Below are 19,750 nucleotides of genomic sequence, written 5' to 3' on the forward strand. Positions count from 1 at the left end.
AGGACTAAGAACAAACAAAATAGAACTATTGTAAATAGATTATGTCTGTAAAATGTGTATAATATGTATAAACTGAAAGTAGAAGCCTAAGTGTGACTTTTTATTAGTTTACTCCAATTGGGGGAGGGGTGGTAGAGTTTGCGGGGAATAATAAAGGTATATTCTTTAAAAAAGTGTGTATATATATGTACGTACAGTATGTATGTATGTATGTATGTATGAATGTATGAATGTTTATGTATATATACATATATGGGTATGTATGTTTATGTACTGTATGTATGTATATGTATATACATTTACCCCAAAAATATATGGGGGATTAGAAATGATGCAGACAATTACATTGATGGAAGCAACAATCTTTCCCCAATATTAAAGCTGATCCACCCCTTAAATAAAAAATGTAATAAAAAAATACACCAATTTCTTTTAAATTAAAAATGTTATTAAAAATGTTTATAGACATCTTGCTGTTGTGCCAGATTGCATATCTCGGTTCTCCAGTCACATGGAGTAAGTACACTTTCCGAAACATGCTCACTAAATGCAGCAACCCTTTTTCTCTTCTCATACTTCGACTTTATACATCAAAACATCCCGAAGTCTTAAAGCCTAACCAGAGGAGGCTGGTGGGATGAGCTATAGGAGGATGGGCTCATTGTAATGGCTGGAATGGAATAAATGGAATGGTATCTAACAAATGGAAACCATATGTTTGACTCCATTCCATTAATTTCATTCCAGACATTACAATGAGCCCATCCTCCTATAGCTCCTCCCACCAGTCTCCACTCAATCTAACTCCACTTACACTTAATCACAGTAAAACAATTATTTACACTCTATCAGTATATATGGCTAATTAAGCAGCCCATATATAGCGCAGCACTTGTAGACGAGCACAGGAAAGCAGCGCCACAGATGAAAGGGGAAACTAGTGATCATCAAACCTGAGTTAATAGGTAGACCATCTTTGGTATGTGCAGCTCGTCTTGCTCCCTCTGACAGTCAAACAAACGGTGAGATTGAGAGTTTTTTCGTGACTGAAACTTTTACAAGCGAATGTTACAGGCGGCTCCACTTTCTGCAGCAGTTGAGGGGAGGCGTGTGTGTGTGCTTTGCAGAAGACCAAAACTAACAAGAATTACCAGTCATTCACAACCAGGCCAGTGTCTCCTCCATGCACATCCAATTGGGTGATAATTAGCTTTTTTATCTGACTTAACTCCCATTGAGTTATTATGTATTGAGTTCCATGTGTTGATTGCCTCTGGTCACTAAAATATAGACTCATTTTTCAATTTTTTTCTAAGAGGACAGGCCACATGATGTTGATGCAAGGGGCTAGCTGAGGTTTGAGTTTGTGTGTGTGTCTGTTGTCTCTCTGTCTGTGTACGCACGTCTGTTTGTGTGCATGTGCCTAGGAGTGTGTGTTAGAGTGTGTGGGTGCGTGTGTGAATGTGACCGAGCGACTGTGTGTATGTGACGGTGTCTGCTGATAAGTATTAACCCCTATAGCCCGGTGGATGTATATGTTTCACCATCTGTATTTCTACACCCGTTCATTTGTAACATGAGTGGCAATGGTGAAACAGCCTCCCCCTCTGTTCCTAATTGAATAGAAGGAAGGTCATTGTCTGGTTAAAGACTTCAGTCATGAGAACATCTTGTCCAAGAGATTCTCTGGTTAATGACCAGTCATTAGTACATCTTGTCCAAGAGAGCCTCTGGTTAATGACCAGTCATTAGAACATCTTGTCCAAGAGATTCTCTGGTTAATGACCAGTCATTAGAACATCTTGTCCAAGAGAGCCTCTGGTTAATGACCAGTCATTAGAACATCTTGTCCAAGAGAGCCTCTGGTTAATGACCAGTCATTAGAACATCTTGTCCAAGAGAGCCTCTGGTTAATGACCAGTCATTAGAACATCTTGTCCAAGAGAGCCTCTGGTTAATGACCAGTCATTAGAACATCTTGTCCAAGAGAGCCTCTGGTTAATGACCAGTCATTAGAACATCTTGTCCAAGAGAGCCTCTGGTTAATGACCAGTCATTAGAACATCTTGTCCAAGAGAGCCTCTGGTTAATGACCAGTCATTAGAACATCTTGTCCAATAGATTCTCTGGTCAATGACCAGTCATTAGAACATCTTTATCTGATGTACATAGCACAATTATTTTCATTCCGTCATTGAGATATATTATGATTAGTATTGCATGGATTCTACAGGCTGAGGAAACTTCCCTCTCTCTACTGTAGATCAAGTGGTGTTTGAGACAAATGTGTGTTGAAGTTTGTATGCTAAGTGTACAACTTTTCCCAGCTAAAATCTTGAGTTGATGTTTTTAATGTTCTGTTCTCGGTATTCATCAAGTGTAGAAGAAGGGGGCCATGCAACAAGTAGACTGGTGAGAATGCTGCACCTGGGACCCAAACTCACCCATGATGTACCAGACGGCACTTCTTCCTGTGCTGAGAGAAAAAAAGTGTGTATTAGTATTGTATTTATTAGGGATCCCCATTAGTTCCTGCCAAGGCAGCAGCTACTCTTCCTAGGTCCATTAACACATTAAGGCACTTACATTACACATAAAACAAAAGATAAAACAGTAATATAACATAACATTCTTACACCACTATATATCTACAATACAAAATGTATAATACCACCATACAACAATATTACAGTATGCGTGTACTAGTGTGTGTGTGCGTCAGTGGAGGCTACTGAGGGGAGGACGGCTCATTATATTGTCTGGAATGGAGCAAATGGAATGGCATCAAACACATGGAAACCATGTGTTTGATGTACAGTGCATTCGGAAAGTATTCAGACCCCTTGACTTTTTCCACATTTTGTTACATTACAGCCTTATTCTAAAATTGATTTAATATTTTTTTCCCTCATCAATCTACACACAGTACCCCATAATGACAATTTAATTTAAAAAAATAATAATTTCAGAATAAAGCTGTAACAACAAAATGTTGAAAAAGTCAAGGCGTCTGAACACATTCCGAATTCACTGTATTTGATATCATTCCACTGATTCCACTCCAGCCATTACCACGAGCCCCTCCCAAATTAAGGTGTCACCAACCTCCTGTGGTGTGCGTACGTGTGTGTGTATCGCTTCACAGTCCCTGCTGTTCCATAGATGTATTTTTATCTGTTTTTTAAACCTGATTCTACAGCGAGCATCAGTTACCTGTTGTGGAATAGAGTTGCATGTAGTCATGGCTCTATGTAGTACTGTGCGCCTCCTATAGTCTGTTCTGGACTTGGGGATTGTCAAGAGACCTCTGTTGGCATGTCTTGTGGGGTATGCAATGGTGTCCGAGCTGTGTGCTAGTAGTTTAAACAGACGGCTCTGTGCATTCAGCATGTCAACACTTCTTACAAAAACAAGTGGTGATGAAGTCAATTTCTCCTCCACTTTGAGCCATGAGAGATTGACATGCATATCATCAATGTTAGCCCTTCGTGTACTTTTAAGGGCGAGCCGTTCTGCCCTGTTCTGAGCCAATTGTAATTTTCCTTGGTCCCTCTTTGTGGCACCTGACCACACGACTGAACAGTAGTCCAAGTGCGACAAAACTAGGCCCTGTAGGACCTGACTTGTTGATAGTGCTGTTAAGAAGGCAGAGCAGTGCTTTATTATGGACAGACTTCTCCCCATCTTAGCTACTGTTGTATCAATTTGTTTTGACCATGCCAGTTTACAATCCAGGGTTACTCCAAGGAGTTTAGTCACCTCAACTTGCTCAATTTCCACATGATTAATTACAATATTTAGTTATGGTTTAGGGTTTAGTGAATGATTTGTCCTTTCCACCCATTCGGAAACTAACTGCAGTTCTTTGTTAAATGTTGCAGTCATTTCAGTCACTGAAGTGTATATTGTTGAGTCATCCTTTTACTAATGCATGTCGTTAGTAAAGATTGAAAAAAAGTAAGGGGCTTAGACAGCTGCCCTAGGGAATTCCTTATTCTACCTGAATTATGCTGGAGAGAAAACCCTCTGTGTTTTGTTAGACAGGTAACTCTTTATCCACAATATCGTAGGGGGTGTAAAGGAGGCTTTACTATTCTTAGGTAGCAGAATGACTTTTGCTTCCTTCCAGGCCTGAGGGCACACTCTCTAGTAGGCTTAAATTCAAGGTATGGCAAATAAGAGTGGCAGTATTGTCTGCTATTATCCTCAATAAATTTCCATCCAAGTTGTCAGACCCCGCTGGCTTGTCATTGTTTATAAGACAACAATCATTTGTATGTGTGAGTGAGTAAATGTACTCGTACACCCTTGGCAAGCTGGTAGGTCTGGTTGTACTTCCACATTTGTTCACCAGCTCCACAACGTCTGTGTCAGGGGCCTCTCTATGGAAGTCAACACTCATGAGGAAAGCCATCCTGGGCTTTCCTCATGAGGGTCTGGGGATCTGGGGTGGCAGGTAGACTAGTGGTCAGAGCATTGGACTTGTAACCAAAAGGTTGGCTGATCAAATCCCTGAGCTGACAAGGTAAAAATATGTTGTTCTTCCCATGAACAAGACAAGTTAACCCACTGTTTCTATGCTGTCATTGAAAATAAGAATTTGTTCTTTAACTGACTTGCCTAGTTAAATAAATAAAAATCTGCTCTATGTCCATGCATAGTCAACCAGGAAGATACTGGAATTAGCGGTAGGGAGATGGAAGAGAAAGTGATTAGAAGGCAGGACAGATGAAGAATAGAAGAGATGAAATTGGGGTGGCAGGTAACCTAGTGGTTAGAGCGTTGGACTAGTAACTGAAAGGTTGCAAGATCAAACTGACAAGGTAAAAATCTGTTCTGCCCCTGAACAAGGCAGTTAACCCACTTTGGGGGTTTTATTGAAAATAAGAATGTGTTAACTGACTTGCCTAGTTAAATAACGTTTTTTTTTAAATGCTGGGATGTGTAAGAGAATTTTTAAGTATAAAAAAAAACTGTACCGACTTCATACAATCCTTTCCATAGTTTTACACCTAGGCCTACTTATAAAAACATTCTGTGCTCTTGAAATGCTCAACTGCATATCTCTATGAAGAAGAGAGGTGGTAGGTGAAGTGTGTTGGTGACTTGTCTGAGATCCAACAGGTGGTTATTTATTATGACTACAGCGCCCTCACCTGGTGGGGTCTGAGGCTTGCATGCCAGGCCCTCGTCACAATCACTCGTTTGTACCTCTCTACTGTACACCAGGATTAGCATTCTCTCTTGATCTCCTTCTTTATCGTCCTGTTGTACCTGCAATGTTGCCGAACACGTCCCCTGCATCGTGCACCTAAAGCAAGGGCAGATCTAGGTAGGCTAGCCAGATAATAAGAACATGACCAAAAAAAAAACTATTGAACGCAACTGCATGCACAGAACGATAACTTTAAAATTGCGTTAAACCAACTGTAAAATTTGCAAACCATTCAGAAAGGCATTCGATCTGATACTGAGCTGTAGCTAATATTATCTGGTCATAGCCATTACGCTACCAACCTCGCTGATACATTTGTAGTACAAGTTCTTCCAATACTGCGGTGGGATTGAGGACTGGAGTGCAAAGAGGGAATGGTACTGAAATGTCCATCCTAGCCATTCATAACATTTGTGTTTGATTCACTGAGGGACGTAGCTGCGGGAAGTAGGGGTACTACAGCACCACCCTGAAAAATAGGAGTGAAACATATCTTCTTCTACTACTTCTATAAACTGGCAAACAAACTGAAAGGGTGCACACTGCCACCTAGAGTGTGTTTGAATAGGTTGGCGATTTACTGCCACCTGCAATTATGGAACGTTTCCTTAAATATAATTAATTGGCTGATCCCTCCTAGTGACCTGGATGGAATTATGTGATCATTCCTTAACCCATAGGAAATCCCACCCAGTTGACTACTTCAAATGGTGAAAGTCCTCAATTGCGCTGGCCATGCTGAAACAGGCTTTTGGGCACTAGAGTCCTCTATCTATCTCTATGGAATGAACAGAGGCTGAATACCAAATCACCCCCTTCACCTCGCCCCTCGCCATTTGCACAAGTTTCCCAAAGCTGAGGGAGTGAATTATAGAGGGTGTACTGTAGGTAGGGGCTATAGAGCCCCTCCGGTGATTCATGGGTAACTGCATACTTCATGTAACTGTCAATAAAAGCCTTTGACACTTATGAAATGCGTGTAATTATACTTCAGTGTTCCATAATAACATCTGACAAAAATATCTAAAGACACTGAAGCAGCAAACTTTGTGAAAATGTATATTTGTGTCATTCTCAACTTTTGGCCACGACTGTACACTTGTCTGTATAATGAAAAACGTCACGATGTAAACGAGGCATAACATAAACCATGTAGCCTATACACCCCTTTCTGTGTTTGCACATTGAAGCAAAAAAAAGCCTATATTTGCATGTTGCTTATGAGAGCATTTCACACTACTTTTGGATTATAATTTGACTAAGGCTCTTATGAATGTCCTGCACAATATAATGTGTGTGTCATCATCGCAAATCAACTGCATTATACTGTAATGACCCGGCTGGGTCATAAAGAGAAAAGAGACGGACTTTAGGTGTGCAGGTCAGAACACAGGTTTATTCCTAAACTGGGCTATTGGGCTTCAGCCCACGCCGCTAAATACCGAACGTACACAATTATACATGTCGAGTTAAGGTCACTCTCATAGGAACAGATCAAGGCCCCGAACAGAAGAGAGAGAGATGATACAGTAATCCCTATTTATGCATTTCCAAACCCCGCGGGATTACCCATCATACCCCCCCAACCTTTCCATCTGTGCTGACATATTTAACCCTTGCTAGTAGCCATGAGAACCATAACACACCCACAAACACAGAACACAATACCGGGTCGTTACAATACTTTAAAAAAAACACTTCAACCAGTAAAATGTATCTTTGGCTAGCTTTTGCTACAGCCCATGTCAATGAGCGTTAGCATTCTAGCTAACGACTGCTGCATCCAAAATAGTTATTTTGCTAAGATCACAACAAAATATAATCTTAGTGACTGTTAAAGCAAGAATCAAAACATCATTTTAAGCGTATGAGACCGCAAAAAAATGTGATTTTGTTTAGAAGTATTATAAATGTAAATCTAGGCTATGTTGAATGGGCATCTCTGCGTGACGTCAGTGTGTCGTGTACTGGAAAAGGGTCTATGGTGGAAAGCGTATTATGGCCTTTTCTGTAGCCTACAGGCTGGAGATTAAATGTATGACAATTTCACGAGCCAGACACTTTTTACATCATGCACATTTCTCCGATCAAATAGCCCAATCAAATAAAAAATGCACTTAAATGTGGCATGTTAACAAACATAATAGCATAAATACAGGACAGATCAAAGTAAAATGGACAATATGGAATGGAAAATTAGGCTACTCACAACTGCTGTCCAGGAGTTTTACCCCTTGGGCTTAAATTGTCATGATAATCAATGGTTTCAAGTTTGTATCCGTACATTTTTTGATTATGATCATAATGAAAAATTAAATACTTCTCCATTTCCAGCTGTGTAAACACATTGATTCTCATTGCAAATAGGCTCAGGATAGCTGATATTCAGAGCTTAAATAGCCAAAATGATTAGTCACAGGAATCAGGATTGTTCAGGACGGCCTGTTTTATAAATGGTGGGCCTACAATATGAATGGGCATTCACAACATTCCATTGTCGCTGACATGGTAGGCTACACCCCAGTAAGCATGGGCCGAAGCAGATGTCTTGTTTTGGTCCTTTTATGTGAGGTCCGGAACGCCTTGATTTCAACATCTAAAAACCAGACCAAATCTGAACCAATCATAGACATCTATGTTTTGGTTCAGATTTGGTCCGGACCAGCCCAAACATTTGACTGGACCAAATCTGAACAAATCATAGACATCTATGTTTCACAAGTTTGAACAGCACAGCAGTGTACAGTACATTAGAGTACAGTAAATGGTAGTTCAGTACAGTAGAGTACAACAGTACAAGTATAATGTACTGTATTGTACCCTACTTTACTCTATTGAACTCTACTCAAGACATCTTTTCAACTTTAATTCAGAACCGAAAACTAACCTAACTTCAACATCTGGAAAAATACATATTTTGGATGTGTACAAAACAGGAACACCTTCCTAATACTGCGGCAGGTAGGTAGGTAGTCTAGTGGTTGGAGAGTTGGACTAGTAACCGAAAGGTTGGAAGATCAAATCCTGAGCTGATCAAGGTAAAAAATCTGTTGTTCTGCCCCTGAACAAGGCAGTTAACCCACTGTTCCTAAGCCGCCATTAAAAATAAGAATTTGTTCTTAAAGAATGCAAGTTTTCTCCATAAAATTGCTGCAGAAAGATTTTACATTTTGGAGAGGTTTTTGACGCCTGGGTATGGACAAAAGCACATACAGTCAGATTGGTATAACATATCAGGCATCATTTTTCCAGGCACATGTTGACAAGATGTTGGGGAATCACTGGAGGCTGACCAGCTGAGTATCTTTGAATAGTCACCTCAGTGTACAGCTCAATAAACAAACCAGGCATTTTGTTATATTTCAGTCTTCTGTGATATAGTGTATATAAAGTGTAATATTGGGATGTAATCTCAAAATGGAATACATTTCAACTCCATATCATACATGGTACAGGTGTATTCTTCAATTTAAGCCCATAACCATGTGTGATGTGTATACTCTTGTCTCAAAGTAGATTTGTTTAAGACTACCAGGAAACGCTCTGTGCGGACCCCTGTTGAAGCCCACCGTGGTAAAAGGTTCATGACCCCTATATTGTCTGTTCACTCTAAGTCAAACCAATAAAAAATGTATTGGTCACAAACACGTGTTTAGCAGATGTTATTGCGGTTGTAGCGAAATGTCTCCCTCTATTACTCTTTCTTTCAATCTCTCACCCTCTTTAACGCTCTCATTTAAACATGATACAACTGGGACAGGTATGGACTGATTCCCAGAAACCTTGCAGGAGGCTACTCCTTCGTCTCTTGACTATAAGGTTATTTATTGGGTTCAAAATTAAGAGAGAGGGGAAAAAAGGCCAGGTGTCGCACAGACACTCCGCTAAGAACTACTTAATCGTGATTGTGTGTGTCCCTAGTCAGCGAGATCCATCAGAACCATTGGCACGCCTCTGATCCAGAGGACCAATAGGTCAATAGTCCTACAACTGACTCAGATGGCATTTATCAATGGTGTGACATGATCAACGAGTGGAAGGCTACCATATTTCTACACAGGCATGTATTTTGGCTCAAATTATACATCATTTGCAGTTTAGAACATGAGAAAAATGTAACCTATTTTAAAATTCTAAATTCAACCTATCTATTACATAGGAGCAACGTTTCCAGCATTGTTAAAGTAATTTCACCCCATGTCTCAAGACCACAAGTTATTATTCTTGAAAGTTAATTTGACTGCTAATCTGAAGTTGCCCTAAACACATGAAAGAGAGGACTACTCCTTGTGCGTAAAAGTCTCCATCCAGGCAATCCACTGATGACAGGGACCGGTGAAATCAAGGGCCAGTGTACAGTAGGGTACTGTAGCCTACCTATGGATGCCTGGCTGGCGAGCACCGAGGCGGAGAGGGAACCAGCTGAAGCCCCGTAGATCTTGGTGGCACCTTTGATGAGGTAAGGCGCTTGTTCCAACAGGCAGCTGGCCACTCCGATGTGATAGATCCCCAGGAACCCGCAGCCGGCGAACGACAGAATCCATTCCTTCGTTAGGTCGAACATCCCGGGTGGACAGTCCTTGGCGAGGACCTAGACGGTTGGGTAAATGCGCTCGTTATGATCACTCCAAAATGTTAACTTTTTTATCAAGTTCCCTTCAGTGTTGGTTGAATGTCAACAGCTCCGAAAGATATTGGAATAGAGGACGGCTCAAACTAGCGTACACTAGCCAGTCTACTCCTTGTGCAATGTACGAAGAGGCCGAGAGTCATCTATTGAGAATCGCCGGAAGCGCTGAACTACCCGGTTCAAGAACAGGGCAGGTCTGGCCAATCTGCATAAGGAGGCAAGAGTCTTATTTTAGGTGGAGCCACGCCCCACACTCTGCATCTGAAATAAATGAGAGATGCATTCGATTAATATCTATTATATCATAATCTGTATATTTTTTTAACCTGCCTGCTATTACTATGCCAACTCGAACCTTATTAACCGATTTGAGTAGCCTATATCGTCCACTGCGGTCAGGAGAGCCGAGATTCGCAATACGCAGTCAAGCCACCCGCGCTTCAGGCTCCTCCTGAATTTGGTTCGCGAATACACAACACTTTACGGTATCGCCTATTTTCAGGTAGGAAAACCGAGGGGGAAAGATCAGGTCGCACCATTGTAGCGAATGAGAGGGCAGATAAGCGTGTGAACAACAGGCACAACTCCGATATAAAGTATTTTTTCGCAAAGTTGTCGGGATGTTACGTGCCCTATTTATAAAAGTATACTCGTAACAACCTAATCATAGCGAAACTCATATTCGATCAAACAAGTAGTGATGTTACGTTTGGTACAGGAGCTCCAAGGCATGCCTCGAAATCGTTACGAAGCTGACGCCTCGACCACACCTACAGTGCTGAGCGAAAAATGGCACACAGCATGTGTGCAACAAAAGTTCAACATTCACCTTCTTCTACCACTTCTGTCATGCCATGACAGTTTGATGCATGCGTTCGACAAATCTGACGTATACAGAACGCAATGCATACACAGCTTCCATTGGAAATGAATGTACATATATGAAGCAGTGTGATGTTGTTCCCCTAGATTGTGCCCCAAGTGGCACACAAGGACCAGTTCAAATAGGCCAGGTCAAGAAGGGGTGTTAATAATAATAATAATTCAGAGTTTTTTTATTTCATTACAGCTGCATAGCTAATGTTATTTTTTGGGGGATGCAAACAATTTTTCATATCTATATTGTAAATACACTTGATTGTAAACGTTTTGTATATTTTGGTTTGGTCCATGTGGGGTATCTGTGTTACCGTACCCTTCTATTGTTCTCTCTTGCCTGACCTTCAATTAGCAAGGTATTGGCTTGGCTCTGCTATTTTTCAATATAAAACTGTGGTAATGTTACACAATGTGCTGTTATGGTTGCATACGTTTTGTTAAATATTTATATTTTACATATTGTATGTTCAAACATTTTTACGAGCTCGCTAGCTAGGGTACCTATTGTAACTTGTGGTTACTTGGGACAGTGTTTGAGTGAGTTTCCATGTGCTCGCGCAGGTGCCTGAGAGCTGTGACTGCGCCAAGGGCTAACATATTGTACATTGTCTCTTCGTGCACAGGACAAATAAAAATTCAACAAGCAGACCTCCAGTTGTGGCAGTCCTCATTAAATTACACAATGCAGAACAATCCAGAACAATCCATGCTACATATATATATACAAAAGTATGTGGACACTAAATTAGTGGATTTGGCTATTTCAGCCACACCTGTATAAAATCAAGCACACAGCCATCCATAAACAAACATTAGTAATAGAATGGCCTTACTGAAGAGCTCCGTGACTTTCAACGTGGCACCGTCATAGGATGCCACCTTTCCAACAAGTCAGTTAGTCAAATTTCTGCCCTGCTAGAGCTGCCCCGGTCAACTGTTTGTGCTGTTATTGTGAAGTGGAAACTCCTAAGAGCAACAACGGCCCAGCCGCAAAGTGGTAGCCCACACAAGCTCACAGAACGGGACCGCTGAGTGCTGAACCAAGTAGTGTGTAAAAATCGTCTGTCCTCAGTTGCAACACTCACTACCGAGTTCCAAACTGCCTCTGGATGTAATGTCAGCACAATAACTGTTCGTCGGGAGCTTCGTGAAATGGGTTTCCATGGCCGAGCAACCGCACACAAGCCTAAGATCACCATAAGCAACGCCAAGCGTCGGCTGGAGTGGTGTAAAGCTAGCCGCCATTGGAATCTGGAGCAGTGGAAACGCCTTCTCTGGAGTGATGAATCACGCTTCACCATCTGGCAGTCCGACGGTCAAATCTGGGTTTGGCGGATGCCAGGAGAACGCTACCTGCCACAATGCATAGTGGCAACTGTAAAGTTAAGTGGAGGAGGATTAATAGTCTGGTGCTGTTTCATGGTTCGGGCTTGGCCCCTTAGTTCCAGTGAAAGAAAATCGTAACGCTACAGCATACAATGACATTGTGACATGTGCTTCTAACTTTGGCAACAGTTTGGGGAAGTCCCTTTCCTGTTTCAGCATGCCCTCATGCACAAAGCAAGGTCCATACAGAATGGTTTGTTGAGATCAGTGTGGAAAAACTTGACTGGCCTGCACAGAGCCCTGTCCTCAACCCCATCAAACACCTTTAAGATGCATTGGAACGCCGACTGTGAGCCAGGCCTAATCGCCCAACATCAGTGCCCGACCTCACTAATGCTCTTGTGGCTGAATGGAAGCAAGTCCCTGCAGCAATGTTCCAAAATCTAGTGGAAAGTCTTCCTAGAAGAGTGGAGACTGGCATAGCAGCAAAGGGTGGACCAACTCCATATGAATGTCCATGATTTTGAAATGATAGAGGTGTCCACATACTTTTGGTCACGTAGTGTACTTGCAAAACACTATTGGTGTCATTTTCGATAGCAGAGTGCCGATGTATGTATCACTTTGTCAGAAGTACGTCATCAATCACATCTGAAGCTTCTTTTTCTCACATGCTTTTTCAAACCATGTGTTACTAAATACAGGATCCAACTGACTTCCCTTTGGTTTCGATGCTTTCTTCGATTCCAAGTTGCTTTCAAACACTGACCTCTACTATACGCCGTACTTACAAATATAGTTAGGATTTTGTACAGACTCATGTTTCAGCATGATAATGCACAGCCCCATGCCTCAAGAATCTGTACGCAATTCCTGGAAGCTGAAAATATCCCAGTTCTTCCATGGCCTGCATACTCACCAGACATGTCACCCATTGAGTATGTTCGGGATGCTCTAGATTAACATCTACGACAATGTGTTCCAGTTTCCGCCAATATCCAGCAACTTTGTGCAGCCGTTGAAAAGGTGTGGGACAACATTCGACAGGCCACAATCAACTCGACGTGAAAGAGATGTGTCGCACTGCATGAGGCAAATGGTGGTCACACAAGATACTGACTGGTTTTCTGATCCATGCCCCTACCTTTTAGTTGAATGTATCTGTGACTAACAGATGCCTATCTGTTTTCCCAGTCATGTGACATCCACAGATTAGGACCTAATACATATTTTGACTGATTTCCTTTGTATGAACTGTAACTAAGTCAAATCTTTGAAATTCTTGCATGATGCATACATTTTTTTGTTCAGTGTACTTTTTTTGGACTACTGTCCACATCTGTTTTTCAACAGAACAAAAAGCCCAATCACACAGAATTGTCATGTCTGTAACCTCAAACGTTATGCCACAGGTGAAAGCCCTTCCTGACACAGAGACCCCACACTCATTAGTGCGACTAGGTTCCATCTCCTGACCTTCATGTGTAATGCACAGGGAAAACCCCAACTAATATACTGTTTATAGGCAGAGTTCCTTCTACATGATGTAGCAGTTGGTCACAGCAATGTCATTGAAATTGAAAAACGGTCCTGTATCATCTCTTAGTCTTATGGAGCACAGAGTAGTACTGTAGTGTCCATCCACCTGGTAAAGAGGAGGTTGCCACTTCTGATCCACCTCGGTGGGGGTGGTTGGTTGGTCTGGCTCATCTTATCTTCTTGACTAAAAGAAAAATAGATTTAATGTGGCAACATTGTAAAAATATTGGCACATTTCAAAAGCAGAAAATCCTTCATTACCAACATTCATACTTCTTTTCACTAAATTAACTCCCCTCCCCAATTTAGCTCAGTGGAAGTGAAGGTGTGAAGTGGGAGAACGTTATAGCCTGCCCTATGCTATTGTTTTGTTGTATTGGTAGAGGGTTATGTGCTGTGAAAATGTAGCATACTAGGCATTCAATGTTCATGTTCTGTGCTGTAGTCTTTTGTGATGTAGGCCTATTCCAATATAAAATAAACCCTGTATCACCAAGTGTGTATATTTTCAATATCAATACAGTAAAATATTAAAATGCCTTGGGGTTGGGGAAAGTTCTGTGCTGTAAAAATGTAGCATATTAGGCTACATTGTTTATTTTCTGTGCTGTAGCCTATCATGATGTAGGCCTATTTCAATATAAAATATACCCTGTATCACCAAATATGGATTTTTAAATTTACAATTGTGTTTCTCAATTAAATAAATAACAACGGCTTATCCAATAAAGTTATTTAATACTAGGCTACTCCCGTATCTAGCTTAAACTCATTCTGCCTTCTCCCTACAGTTTTCAGCAGTTATCTTCGCCCACGGCGGCCTCATGTGAACTACAATCCCGACGCTGTGTTTTAACGTTTAGAAACGTCAATAATGATTGCTTGTGATACGGCTTTCGAAACATATGGCCCTTATCTTTCATCAGCGAGAAAGAATCCTTTGAATAAAAAAAGATAGCCGCTTACTGTAGCAGTTTTGCATATAACTCAAGTTTTCCACAGGCAAAATGGCTGCTCAACATATTTTGAGATGTGTGCCACTAGTACATCATTAATCCAGTGTGATGACTATTCCATACCATAACACACCCATATTATGCCAGTTACAACAATGGAAAAACAATTGATTACTGTATATTACAGTGAACTTTTAAGGGAACCTAATTCAATTTTAAAACTGTAAAAATGGATGGTAAACATTTTGTGATGTGTGTCACTAGTACTTCAATAATTTATTATCATTAACATTGCAAAGCATAACATGCCCATATTATGCCAGCTAGAAATTTGGAAAAATACTAGTTTACTGTATATTACAGTGAACTTTGAGGGATTCTAATTAATTTGTAACACTGTAAAACACAGTAAAAATGGGAACTTTAATACAGTAAAAATAGATGGTAAACATTTTGTCATATAGTTTTCTGGGAACGCTATAAAGTCCAAAGGTTATGGGCGGAGCTAGAAAGTTGGCTGTTAGAAGTATTACAATGTTGATTTACTTTTTAATCCGTCTGTCTCTGCATATTTTAAGTCATGGCATATCAGGTGTAGTGAGATACACAATGGGCTGGATGATTGTCTTCTCATCTTGAAAAAACGTATATTAAAACCTTGGAAATCAATCAATCCACGACCATTAACACAATGGAAAAATCAAATGATTAGTTATTTAAATATTGAAATAGCATGGGCAACAGAGAAAAACAAATTGGCTCAATTTAAGGCCATGTGGTAAACATTACATTTACATATGTTTTTGCCTCATTTATTCTATTGCAGACACCTTAATGCATTCTTTTAAATTATATTACGTCCGCTAAACATTAAAAATATATACAGTTGAAGTCAGAAGTTTACATACATCTTAGGCAAATACATTTAAAGTCAGTTTTTCACAATTCCTGACATTTAATCTTCGTAAAGATTCCCTGTATTATGTCAGTTAGGATCACCACTTTATTTTAAGAATGTAAAATGTCAGAATAACAGTAGAGAGAATTATTTATTTCAGCTTTTATTTCTTTCATCACATTCCCAGTGCGTCAGAAGTTTACATACACTCAATTAGTATTTGGTAGCATTGCCTTTAAATTGTTTAACTTGGGTCAAACGTTTCGGGTAGCCTTCCACAAACTTCCCACAATAAGTTGGGTGAATTTTGGCCCATTCCTCCTGACAGAGCTGGTGTAACTGAGTCAGGTTTGTAGGCCTCCTTGCTCGCACACGCTTTTTTCAATTCTGCACACAGATTTTCCATAGGATTGAGGTCAGGGCTTTGTGATGGCCATTCTAATACCTTGACTTTGTTGTCCTTTAGCCATTTTGCCACAACTTTGGAAGTATGCTTGGGGTCATTGTCCATTTGGAAGACCCATTTGCGACCATGCTTTAACTTCCTTACTAATGTCTTGATGTTGCTTCAATATATCCACATAATTTTCCTGCCTCATGATGCCATCTATTTTGTGAAGTGCACCAGTCCCTCCTGCACAAAGCACTCCCACAACATGATGCTGCCACCCCCGTGCTTCACGGTTGGGATGGTGTTCTATGGCTTGCAAGCTTCCCCCTTTTTCCTCCAAACACAACAATGGTCATTATGGCCAAACAATTCTATTTTTGTTTCATCAGACCAGAGGACATTTCTCCAAAAAGTATGATCTTTGTCCCCATGTGCAGTTGCAAACCATAGTCTGGCTCTTTTATGGCGGTTTTGGGGCAGTGGCTTCTTTCTTGCTGAGCGGCCTTTCAGGTTGTGTCAATATAGGACTCGTTTTACTTTGGATACAGGTACTTTTGTACCCGTTTCCTCCAGCATCTCCACAAGGTCTTTTGCTGTTGTTCTGGGATTGATTTGCACTTTCCGCACCAAAGTATGTTCATCTCTAGGAGACAGAACGCATCTCCTTCTTGAGCGGTATGACGGCTGCGTGGTCCCATGGTGTTTATACTTGAGTACTATTGTTTGTACAGATGAGCGTGGTACCTTCAGGCGTTTGGAAATTGGTCCCAAGGATGAAGCAGACTTGTGGAGGTCTACAGTTTTTTTTCTGAGGTCTTAGCTGATTTCTTTTGATTTTCCCATGATGTCAAGCAAAGAGGCACTGCTTTTGAAGGTAGGCCTTGAAATACATCCACTGGTACACTTCCAATTGACTTAAATGATGTCAATTAGCCTACCAGAAGCTTTTAAAGCCATGACATCATTTTCTGGAATTTTGCAAGCTGTTTAAAGGCACAGTCAACTTAGTGTATGTAAAATTCTGACCCACTGGAATTGTGATACCGTGAAATAATCTATCTGTCTGTAAACAATTGTTGGAAAAATTACTTGTGTCATGCATAAAGTAGATGTCCTAACCGACTTGCCAAAACCATAGTTTGTTAACAAGAAATTTGTGGAGTGGTTGAAAAACAAGTTTTAATGACTCCAACCTAAGTGTATGTAAACTTACGATTTCAACTGTACTTAACCAAAATATAAACGCAACATGCAACAATTTAAATTATTTTACTGAGTTACAGTTCATATAAGAAAATCAGTCAATTGAAATAAATAAATTAAGCCCTAATCTATGGATTTCACATGACTGGGCAGGGGCTCAGCCATGGGTGGGCCTGGGAGAGTTTAGGCCCACCCATTTGGAAGCCAGGCCCACCCACAGGGGAGTCAGAATGAGATTTCCCCCACAAAGGTCTTTTTTACAGACAGTAATAGTCCTCAGTTTCATCAGCTGACCAGGTGGCTGGTCTTAGACGATCCCGCAAGTGAAGAAGTTAGATGTGGAGGTCCTGGGCTGGCGTGGTTTCACAAGGTCTGCGGTTGTGAGGCCGGTTGGACGTACTGCCAAATTCTCTAAAACAACGTTGGAGTTTGCTTATGGTAGAGAGATTAACATTCAATTATCTGGCAACAGCTCTGGTGGACATCCTGCAGTCAGCATGCCAATTACACAATTACAATTCCCTCAACACTTGAGACATCTGTGGCATTATGTTATTTGACAAAACTTCACATTTTGGTGTGGCGTTTTATTGTCACCAGCACGAGGTGCACCTGTGTAATAATCATGCTGTTTAGTAATCACTCACTCCTTGTGCGGACAGATGTAACATTTCTGGGATCTTTTATTTCAGCTCATGAAACATGGGACCAACATTTACATGTTTGGTTTATATTTATGTTTAGTGTACAGTACCAGTCAAAAGTTTGAACATGCCAACTCATTCAAGGGTTTTTCTTTTTTTAAACTATTTCTACATTGTAGAATAATAGTGAAGACATCAAAACCATGAAATACAACATGGAATCATGTAGTAACCAAAAAAGTGTTAAACAAATCAAAATATATTTTATATTGAGATTCTTCAAAGTAGCCACCCTTTACCTTGATGACAGCTTTGCACACATGGCATTCTCTCAACCAGCTTCATGAGGTAGCCACCTGGAATGCATTTTAATTTACAGGTGTGCCTTATTAAAAGTTAATGTGTGGACTTTCTTTCCTCCTTAATGCGTTTGAGCCAAACAGTTGTGTTGTGACAAGGTAGGGGTGGTATACAGAAGGTAGCCCTATTTGGTAAAAGACCAAGTCCATATTATGGCAAGAACAGCTCAAATAAGCAAAGAGAAACAACAATCCATCATTACTTTAAGATATGAAGCTCAGTCAACGCGGAAAATTGCAAGAACTTTGAACGTTTCTTCAAGTGCAGTCGCAAAAACCATCAAGCGCTATGATGAAACTGGCTCTCATGAGGACCACCACAGGAAAGGAAGCCCCAGCGTTACCTTTGCTGCAGAGGAAAGAGTTAATTAGAGTTACCGGCCTCAGAAATTTTTGCCCAAATAAATGCTTCAGAGTTCAAGTAACAGACACATCTCAACATCAACTGTTCAGAGGAGACTGTGTGATTTAGGCATTCATGGTCTAATTGCTGCAAAGAAACCACTACTAAAGGACACCAATAATAAGAAGAGACTTGCTTGGGCCAAGAAACACGAGCAATGGACATTAGACCGGTGGAAATATGTCCTTTGTTCTGATGATTACAAATCTGAGATTTTTGGTTCAAACCACTGTGTCTTTGTGAGACGCAGAGTAGGTGAATAGATGATCTCTGCATGTGTGGTTCCCACCGTGAAGCATGGAGGAGGTGTGATGGTTCTTTGCTGGTGACACTGTCTGTGATTTATTTAGAATTCAAGGCACACTTAACCAGCATGGCTACCACAGCATTCTGCAGCAATACACCATCCCATCTGGTTTGTGCTTAGTGGGACTTTCATTTGTTTTTCAACAGGACAATGACCCAACACACCTCCAGGCTGTGTAAGGGATATTTGACCAAGAAGGTGGGTGATGGAGTGCTGTATCAGATGACCTGGCATCCATAATGACATGACCTCAACCCAATTGAGATGGTTTGGGATGAGTTGGACTGCAGAGTGAAGGAAAAGCAGCCAACAAGTGCTCAGTATATGTGGGAACTCCTTTAAGACTGTTGGATAAGCATTCCGTGTGAAGCTGGTTGAGAGAATTCCAAGAGTGTGCAAAGCTGCCATCAAGGCAAAGGGTGGCTACTTTGAAGAATCTCAAATATAAAATATCTTGATTTGTTTAAAACATTGTTGGTTACTACATGATTCCCTATGTGTTATTTCATAGTTTTGATGTCTTCATTATTGTTCTACAATGTAGAAAATAGTCAAAATAAAGAAAAACCCTTGAATGAGTAGGTGTGTCCAAACTTTTGACTGGACTGTATATACAAAACGTTTCATTAAAGTATAATGTTTAGAAAGTTCATATGTTACTGTCCCCACTACAACAACAAAATACTTAAATACATGTAATTTTGTCCTTGAAACATTTATTTGAAATAACTGTTGAATTCCATTCATGCTACTGCAGCCTACGCAGCCTTACTCCACTCGTGATATCAGTCATTTTGATAAGGCCCGAAAATTAAATAAACTATTTGGTAAACGTTTTTTGTGGAAGATTGGATAAGTGTGCTTTAAACTGTTTGCTTGGTATGATTTGTAGCTATTGTCTCTATCTTAGCATCCCACTCAGCTTTTCTACCATAAAACGTGCGATACCGTAAAGTGTTGTGTATTCACGCAGTTAAATTCAGGAGGAGACTGAAGCGCG

The 19,750-nt window shown here is 40.6% G+C and overlaps 1 protein-coding gene across 1 annotated transcript in view; it reads right to left on the reverse strand.

The window, feature by feature from the left end:
• The window catches only part of pnpla3 (patatin-like phospholipase domain containing 3), a 49,263-nt gene extending 38,948 nt beyond the window's left edge, over window positions 1–10,315 (reverse strand). The window contains exons 1-2 of the mRNA XM_055906028.1: window positions 9,593–10,315; window positions 2,445–2,471 (exon numbers count right to left, since the gene is read on the reverse strand). The gene's annotated coding sequence lies outside the window, so the exon portion shown is untranslated. The remainder of the gene's footprint in view (window positions 1–2,444; window positions 2,472–9,592) is intronic.
• Window positions 10,316–19,750: the final 9,435 nt, after the last annotated feature.

This window comes from Salvelinus fontinalis, chromosome 39, assembly GCF_029448725.1.
Source record: "Salvelinus fontinalis isolate EN_2023a chromosome 39, ASM2944872v1, whole genome shotgun sequence".
NCBI classification, from domain to species: domain Eukaryota; kingdom Metazoa; phylum Chordata; class Actinopteri; order Salmoniformes; family Salmonidae; genus Salvelinus; species Salvelinus fontinalis.